This window comes from Etheostoma cragini, chromosome 7, assembly GCF_013103735.1.
Source record: "Etheostoma cragini isolate CJK2018 chromosome 7, CSU_Ecrag_1.0, whole genome shotgun sequence".
NCBI lineage: Eukaryota > Metazoa > Chordata > Actinopteri > Perciformes > Percidae > Etheostoma > Etheostoma cragini.
Genome location: NC_048413.1, coordinates 763,387 through 772,885, shown reverse-complemented (window position 1 = coordinate 772,885; position 9,499 = coordinate 763,387).

Here is a 9,499-nt window from a genome sequence, read left to right as displayed (position 1 = left end):
CTAAACTCAAAACAGAGGACAGAAGGGGGGGCCAAGCCGCACTGCTAATTATTACATAAATATCAAGTCCAGTACTCACTGCGGTTGATTAAATCTGGTTTAGATCCAATAACTTGTTTGTTTTCTTTGTTTAAATGCCGCTGCTGTGTTGCATATTTGACTAATGGAGACTCATGGCCTTGTAAACATTGTTATGAATTATAATTAATAAAAAACATAACAGTGTGTTTTTGTATCTTACAAAGTTTGATTAATGGAACTCAAGGGATGTTTTTAGTTGTTTTTTTGCTCCTTTTTCTTTTAGACCTCACACGGAGGTTAGTGTAAAGGGTTTCTATTCCATTTTAACACCCGATGGAAAGACTTTCGCTACAGGTCAAGCTGGTGGTTGCAGTCAGTTAGGCAGCTGGAAGTTAAAACACACACTCGCACTTCAAGTCTTTGACCAATCACATTTGAGCATGCTTTGGTTTGCGAGCGGGTCAACAGTCCGTTTTGAGAGCAAAAGGGCCGAGAGGCAACTGTCAACTTCATAAGCTTTTTACTTATGAAAGAATCCAGTCATAAACGGCATCTCAACTCAGTTCTGATGTCTTAAGTTTCTAATCGCACTGTAAACAATGACCAGGTTTGGATTTAAATATGGGCCTCGGCCCCCAGAGGAGAAATCCTCTTCAGACCGAGGTGGGCCATGCATTGGTCTCGCTTCACCGGACCTCCCGCTAACGCTTTATAATAACATATCTATATTATGTTATGTCTATCATTAGTAGGTGGTAAATTGATAATTAATTGTCATTTTACTGTTAACAACCTGTCATTTTACTATTAACAAACTAAATTAAATTATAATTCATAAAATTATATTATATATATATATTATATTTGTAGGGCGGTTTATTAACAGTGATTAAAACAATGTTTTTAAGCTTGTAAATGTATCAGAATCAGCTTTATTTGCCAGGTATGAGGACGCGTACAAGGATTTTTTCTTTGGAGCATCGTTACTCACACTGTGCGTCCACATACAAAACAACTAAAACATAAATATACACACTAATATATAACAATATGTACTTACTCTAGACAGAAACAATATAGAGGAATGGGTGCAATGAAGAGTTCAATAGAACTTATTTAAATGTGGAGCATAGTGCAAAGGATACTGGGATAAATAGTATTGTGTTATTATGTTACAATATGAACAGTATGAACATATGAACAGTTCTGAATTAGGAAATGAGAAGTGAGATATGATGTTCATCAGAGAGATGGCTTGTGGGTAGAAACTGTTCCTGAGTCTGTTGGTTTTGGCGTAGAGGGCTCTGTAGCGCCCCCCAGAGGGGAGAAGCTGGACCAGGTTGTGTCCGGGGTGAGATGGGTCTGCAGTGATGGTTCCTGCCCGTTTCCTGACTCTGGAGGAGTACAAGGCATGGACGGAGGGCAGGTTGGCGCCGATGATCTTTTCTGCAGTCCTAACTGTCCGTTGTAGTCTGCTCCGGTCCTTTTTGGTGGCGGATCCAAACCAGACAGTGATGGACGTGTAGAGGACAGACTGGACGATGGTCTGAGACAGTGATGGACGTGCAGAGGACAGACTGGACGATGGTCTGAGACAGTGATGGACGTGCAGAGGACAGACTGGACGATGGCTGGGTAGAAGTGGACCAGCAGCTCCTAAGGCAGGTTCAGCTTCCTGAGCTGGTGCAGGAAGTGCATCCTCTGCTGGGCTTTTTTGATGATTGTATATATATATATATATGAGTTGTAGTATTAGTGTATTTGAACATTTCAAACATTAAAATAAAAAATATATATAAAGTGCACACATTCACATATACATATAAAATAAGGTCATGCACAATTTTCCAAAATGATTGAAAGTCATTCAAACAAAAAGATTCCCATGTTAAAAAATTAGGAACAAGTTCATAAACAATATCTCAGGTCCGACCCCCTTTTTTCTTTTATCCTTTAGTAAATACAAAATCGTATGCTTCCTTTGTTACACATTATAGACCCAAATGCAAACATACATACAAACACATTTACACAGTTTTAGTTTCTTTTCTTCCCGTTCTTCTTCTTCCTGTACCATCTATCTACAGCAGAATAAACACAGTCATTATACAATACTATCACTTCAATTACTTTTCATATCCCTGTCCCATATAGACTAAGGCATGCATTAAGTCGATGATGTTGCACACTCAAATCATGGTGTGTTATTTTTACATACTACAAAATTGATGCCTAGACTCCGAGTTGATTCATACGCAGCTGTAGATAATTCTCCCCCTGTCAGCTCGGAGTGACCCTCCATTGAAGGAAGAAATGTGACGCAACAAAAGAGAAAACTGCAATGACGTTAACAAATGTTAACTTTATATTATTTCTCTGTGTGTGTGAAGCAAAGTAAAACACCTGTTATACTTGAGTTGCGGGATTTCCCTTCGACAGGATGTTCAGAGCTGAGAACAGGAGGTCAGAATTCTCTCTGTTCCATTTTCTCCATTTCCTTTCTCTTCTCTCTATTGTGCTCAACCTCTCGCACCCCCCGTTCCGTCTCCCATGTCAACAATATCTGACCTCTTGACACTTTCGCAGAACAATCCCAGCATTGTTTTCACATTTCAGCTAAGACAAGCAGGACGTTAGTGTTTCTTTACCTGAACTGCAGTTTCTTCCCTCTATGGGATTTTTATTTTAAAGGTTTTTGTTTGAGCATTTTCACTTTTGAACTGTCACTGAAGGTTTGACACATAAATAACCATCAGCCTCAGTGTTGTCAAAGTTCATTCTGCCCGACCCTGCTCGTCCGGATTATTGGGTTGTCACACTGGAAGACGCTGTCCATGCGTAAAAGAGTTGAAAGTCATTTAACTTGAACAAATCCTGACAATTATGACTTGTTTATGGACCATTTTAATGTAAGTATTTGGTAAAAGTCATTTAGACTCTGACAAAGACACAGAAGTAACACATGCTCAAATCCTTGTTCCACCTCTGAAGTTTGCTCCCCCAGTTCCCGAAAAGCACCTGATTCAGCTGCACATGGCTGGAAGCTGGGACTAAAGTCGGCTACATATTTTGTCATGACTCAAACCAAAATCAAGACTCACTGCAGGCAGACAGGTTAATGTTACTTGAACCTGGAAGGCTAAACCAGGTGAACTCAGTCTGTGGATCAGACAGACGGTCAGGCAGGCAGAAATAAAGCCCCATGTTCCAGAATAATGTGTTTAGGACTACTAGAAAGAACAACAAGGCCTGACATATGCGTAGACTGCCTTTATCCTAAAGACCTCAAACAATTAATTCCAAAGGTCTCTTCAGCTAAGCCATCTACCTGTCTCTCAGACCCCATCCCAGGATTAAAAAAGCATCATAGCCCTGACACGGCACAGGTGAAAATGGCTAGTGACCTTCTATCTGCTGCAGACAAAGGACTTGTCTCTGGACTTGTTTTACCTTATCTTAGTGAGTGTGTGTGTGTGTGTGTGTGTGTGTGTGTATTGTCTCTAGACTTGTTTAACTAGATCGTAGTGTGTTTGTGTGTATTGTCTCTCGACTTGTTTTACTAGATCTTAGTGCAGCATTTGACACCAATGACCATACTATCCTGTTACAGAGACTGGAACATTTAGTTGGCATTAAGGGAATCACACTAAGTTGGTTTAAGTCATATTTATCCAATCAATCTCAATTTGTTAATGTTAACAATAAATTCTCCAAGTACGCTAAACTTAGCCATGGCGTTCCACAAGGCTCGGTGCTAGGACCAATTCTAATCACCTTATATATGTTTTCTCTTTTGTGGTTTGGTTTTTTTGTGTGGGGCTGTTTTCCCATTTGGCCTTCCCTGTGTTTTTGTCTCATTTTTCTCCCCAGTCTTGTGTTGTTGGTCCTGTCTTGCGTTCCCCTGTGTATGTTTGTTCTGTTTCCTGTTTTATTTTGATAGTATGGTTTCCTGTCTTGTCTAGTCTTGTCTAGCTTTACTTTTGCCTGTCTGATTGTCCAGGCCCGCCCTAATGTGACCCACCTGATGTCTCACCTGTTGCCCGTTACCTCATTACCTCTTGTACTTAAACCCAGTGTTCCCTTTGTCTCTTGCCAGATCCTTATGTTGTGTCACCGTGTGTATGTTCCTGCCAGTCTCCAGTGTTTCGGCCGCGGGGTTGTTGCTGTTCCCCTGTGATACCTTTTCTCTTGCTTTTCCTTTTGCTGCTCCTTTGTTTTTGCATCTCCAGACCTGTGTGGGACCTTTTTGTTTTTCCCGGAGGTTCCCGGATGTGGCCAGCGCCTCTAGCCCTCGGGGCTCTTCCGTTGAACTGAACTGTGTTCAAATAAACGGCTGTACTCCTGCTCCTGCCTGCTGTCTCTTTGCTGAATTTGGGTCCTGTCCTCACTTCCCCATAACATTCTCTAGGCAATCTTATTAGGAAACACTCAATTAACTTTCATTGTTATGCGGATGACACTTAATTATACTTGTCAATCAACCCAGATGATACCAGTCAGTTGGCTAAACTTTAAGCATGCATAACTGAACAGAGAGTGCCATCAGAAAGGTATGAACGCCTATCTTACCTGTCCAGACTCCAATGCAACCTTAGAGTTTACAAACCAAAACGGGGCAGCAGTGTTTCCAAAAGTCTCTCTTTTAGGGGCCCGGAAACGCCTTAGTATTGTAGAAGCAAGGTGTAAATGTAAAACAAGATATTTGTATTTGAACCAAAATGTTGCAGTGTAGATGTAACCTTGGTAGATGGACAACTGTTAAAATAAGGGCTTTATCGTTCTATCGCTGACAAAGACTGACACGTTGTATTTTACAACTTTATAATTGTATAACCAAAATGAATCCATCTTCAGTCACACATACTGTACAGTTTTGAGATAAACTGCTGCCAAGCCTCCAGGTCCCAGTCTGTGGTCTGGTGGATCTCTTGGCTTTTGAAAAGTAGCAATAAAAACCTGGATCTTTCTAGAAGCTCTTATGGCTTCTAACCAAAGGCTTTAGATGGGACCAAACCTGAGCAAAATACTAGTTGAAATAACCTAAAATACTTGGTCTTTATTTCTTACTGCCTGCTGGCCAAACCAAACATTGTTTAAGTCCTCTGGTCTGGAGGAGAGATAAGATATGAAGTTAACATCAGAACCATTGGAGAAGATCTACAAACTAAAGGAAGGATGACGCTTCTTCACACTGCCGTGCTTTTCTTTGCCTTTCTGTTTTGTTCTCTTTTGGCTTTAAACATTAACTTCAATCACTGTTTCATTAACTTTTACTCTTGGGAAACTGACTGGAATTGACAAATGAGGATGTATTTCACTTTTAGTTTTTCTCCATGGAGAAAGCAGCTGCTGGGGATTTTGTATTCGGAGCTGTGGACTCAAGCCACGTAACTTGGACTTGAGTCCGACACAAATGCACATGATGACTAGTTGGGCGCTCAAAACCATACTTTATGATTTGGAATTTCACTTCGAAGTCTTACTCAGTTCTTAAGATTATACTTGTAACCCCCCCCCAAGAACCCCCCTCATTCTCTTTCATAACTGTTGATGCCCTGCAGATAAGCATGACAATTTTTCAGGACTCTCGCGGGTCATGTGATTCCCGCGGGTACAGTAGTCCGTCTCACTGTTAGTAAGGTGAAAGGGACGGATAGAGTATTCAAATCAAGGGGAGCAGGAAGGAGTTGGAAGATCTGCGAGGCATTTTGTTTTGAAAAAAATTAACAAATTTAATAAATATGAAACTACAGTGTCATTGTTGAATCAGGTAGGTAGGAAGTCGTCGGACGAGTTGAGTCCGTTCATGATGTGGATGGAATAAGACATGGAAAAAGACAATGCAGAATACTATTTTTAAAAATCAGCAACAGAGACAACAGACAACAGATATAATGTAAGATATTAATCCAGTCTCTCTACAGACTCTAATACATTGGAATAAAAAAACATGCTACTGGGGGGAACAGAGTCTGAAAACTTGCTTCAGGGAGCTAATTTCCCCATTGTGGGATGAATAAAGTATTATGCAATCTAATCTAATGGCAGCTTCTACAAAAATCCAAGCTTGTACTGCTACTCGTCTGAAGCCAAAAGAAGCAACGGGCGCACATTCAGAACCAAGATCATCAGAGCCGATCCAAGAACCACTCGGAGGTTTCCCAGGTTTGCTGAACCAGACCTTTCTTTATTTTTTTTAGAACTTAATTCAGACCCAAAACTACTTTGTGTACACATACTGTTTCATATACACAACGATGACAAAACATACCGTACATGATGAGAGAAAAGACAAAAAGCATGTTTCGTTAGCTCTCGCAATGCTCTGCTGTTATGTATTTATTTTTTTAAATTGAGCAGCGTAAAAGCAGACACTTGTAAAACTACATATCAATAACCAAAGAATACAACTTACATCAAACAGACACTTATTTACACGTAAATCCAAAGAAAATAGAAGGACAGAGACACAAAACACTGAAGATTTAAAAAAAATTATATTTCATACAGTACATTGAACTGTGCTGCCATTAAAGCCGGTACTCTCTGGAACAGGAAAGCAACACCACAACACTATGACATTTACAAAAAATAAATGAACGTCTTTACCTTATCCTTCCTCTTCCCTGTCCTTCCTCCGTTACTACATCCGTTTGTGTGTGTGTGTGTGTGTGTGTGTGTGTGTGTGTGTGTGTGTGTGTGTGTGTGTGTGTGTGTGTGTGTGTGTGAGAGAGAGAGAGAGAGAGAAAGACACCTTGACCTTATCTATTTATCCGGCTGTTGATCCCACATCAACCGACGTCACTGCTGCTCACTACTGCTTCCTCCTACTGTGTGTTGGTGTGTGTGTGTGTATATATGTGTGAACCATGAAAGTAAAGTAAATGGACGTAGTCCAAGAAATGAAATACTGTACACAGAGTAGACAGAAATACCAATAGTGAAAGGGAATAGTAATATAACTACTTTCCATTCACGTAACAAATCTGTGACCCAATCTCCTCTTTACTGGGTTCTGTCCCTCCCAGCTTGACCTGGAGACCTGTGCTGTGTACTGGTCTTGGCTGCCGTAGCACAAATCCTTCCTGTGATAAAATCCTTGCTGTCCAGATACCTGGAAGCTCCTCGGAGCCGCTGAGGGTTCCAGTACTCCTGGGAGTCCATTCCCTTCCAGCAGTTTGGGCTGGTGGTTCTCCTGGCTTCAGACGTGACCATTAGGAGGTTCAGATGGGGTTTGAGGTTTTGGAAGCTCAGGAAGGGATGCTTGTACAAAGGAACAGCAAGGCAAAACTATAACTCTATAACATATATTAAAAGAAAATGTTTTTCTTTTAAATCTTTACCTCATCCTTCCTCTTCACTGTCTTTCCTCTGCAACGTGGCGTGTGTTTGTGTGTGTGTGTGTGTGTGTGTGTGTGTCTCATTTTTCTCATGAATGTTCATCAATACAACTATCAGCCTCCATGAACAGGCACTGTAAGCTTGTAGAGTATCACTTATTTTTTGAGTTTTTGAGTTTGTTTTGATGCTCATACATTACATTGGCGCGTATTTTAAATGGTTTGAGTTTCCTACAGCAGCAGGGAACAGCTGGAAAAGCGTGTGCCGAGGACTCAGGAGCAGTTGAATCGATATGATCCAACAGTAACGTCTAGAGCAGAGGTCTTCAATGTGTGTTGACCCCTAACCTGAAAGACCAGGTTGAGCAGGGACCCCCTACTCATTGTGTGACATAGACCGCTGCCGAGGAGGGTCTGGCTAGTCCACACAGCATTCTGGGATGGGAGAGAAACGGGCTCTGGTTTATTGGTATTTCTTTGAATGTTGGCACACGTGTGCGTAGGGAGGCGAGCCCTGGAATTAAAATGGCTGTTGAGTGTGTGATGAGAATTTTTCATAATAACTTGATTTTCGGAACTAACTCGGAGGATGTTTCCCGAATCCACAAACATTCAAAGAAAGTGTACACCATAACAAATTGAACATAAAAGTTACAGTAACTCACCGGCAACGATTGTCCAGCAAGTCACCTTGAATTCTTTTTACAGTAAAGGTACCGTACTTCCATTTACAGTATTGGATGTAATCACTGTAAAATACAAAAGACCTAAACACAACATAAGATAAAAATACAGTAGTTTACTGTACTATTTACAGTACTATAGTGGCTATATTGTGATTTTTTTTTTTTTTACAGTAATGACTACTGTGATTTCAACTGTGGTACTTAGACTACTGGAATTTTGTCATGGCAACAAGGTTGTGAGTTAACTTTACAGCATTCTACTGTAAAAATCATATACAGTAGTGTTACTGGTGAAGGTGAGGGACATCCAGTAAATGAAACATTCGTGATATAGACCAGGTCTGTTACAGATCGCACGGAGAGGAAGAAGGACAGAGGCAGCAGAAAGTGAGAGAGTGACAGAGAGAGAGAGAGAGAGAGAGGGAGAGAGGGAGAGAGAGAGAGCTACAGACAGGCAATGAGAGAGCGAGGTGCCCCTGTGTCCCTGGTCACACCAGTGGGTAACCACACACTTCAACCCATGGCTCCAGACACACACACACACACACACACACACACACACACATACGCACACTGAGGCCAATGATATGTTGGGAAACAAAGTGAGGGGGGGAAACCTGAGAAGGGGAAAAATGACCAAAGAAGAAAAACAAAAACAAAAAAAAACATGGACGCCCTTTCTCTGTGTCACTGTTTTTTTCTTCTTCTACCTCTCCATCTCCAACCCTTTTTTCATTTACACTTACACACATGCATACTGTATTCAAGGTTCTACTACTATTATTTCATAACACAATCCAGTTGTCCTCCCTTTATGCAGCACAGGAAAACCAAATCCTTTCATAAAGTGTAATGTATATTTTCATGTGTTGGTTTTGTTGATTCACAATTCATGTTTGTAAAAAAAAATAATAATATTGAGCAAAAATAATGGCAATTGTGATTGTGGTCCTACCAGTCTCTGGTACACAGAGAGTCTGGCCACCCTCCATTAACCAGTGGGAAGGCGGGTCCTCCTTTAAAGCTATTGGATCTACCCAGAGTCACTCTGGATCTGCCATAACCAATCGCCACCGTGTGTCGTGTCGTGACATTGGCCTAACGGCGCGAGCTGGAAAATCTCACTTTTCCCAAACCCCGTGGGGAGGAGGGCCACAACATCATGGCCGCCAACAGAACTCAGCAACGATTGGTCTTCCTCAGGCTTTAACTTCTAGGTAGTCAGCTACAACGGACCGAATGGCTTCGCTCACGTCATTTACACAACTACATCTCAAACTAGCACACAACCTCGACGCCATCGTTCTCAGCCACTCCCTCCGGTCGGGATTGGACGGTAAAGATTTGACCGGAGAAAAGTCATGAGTGCAAACCCAGACGGTTTATTGAAGAAAAATTTAAATTGAGTGGAAGTACGTAGGAAGGCGGAGCCAGAGATCGTTGTTGCATCAT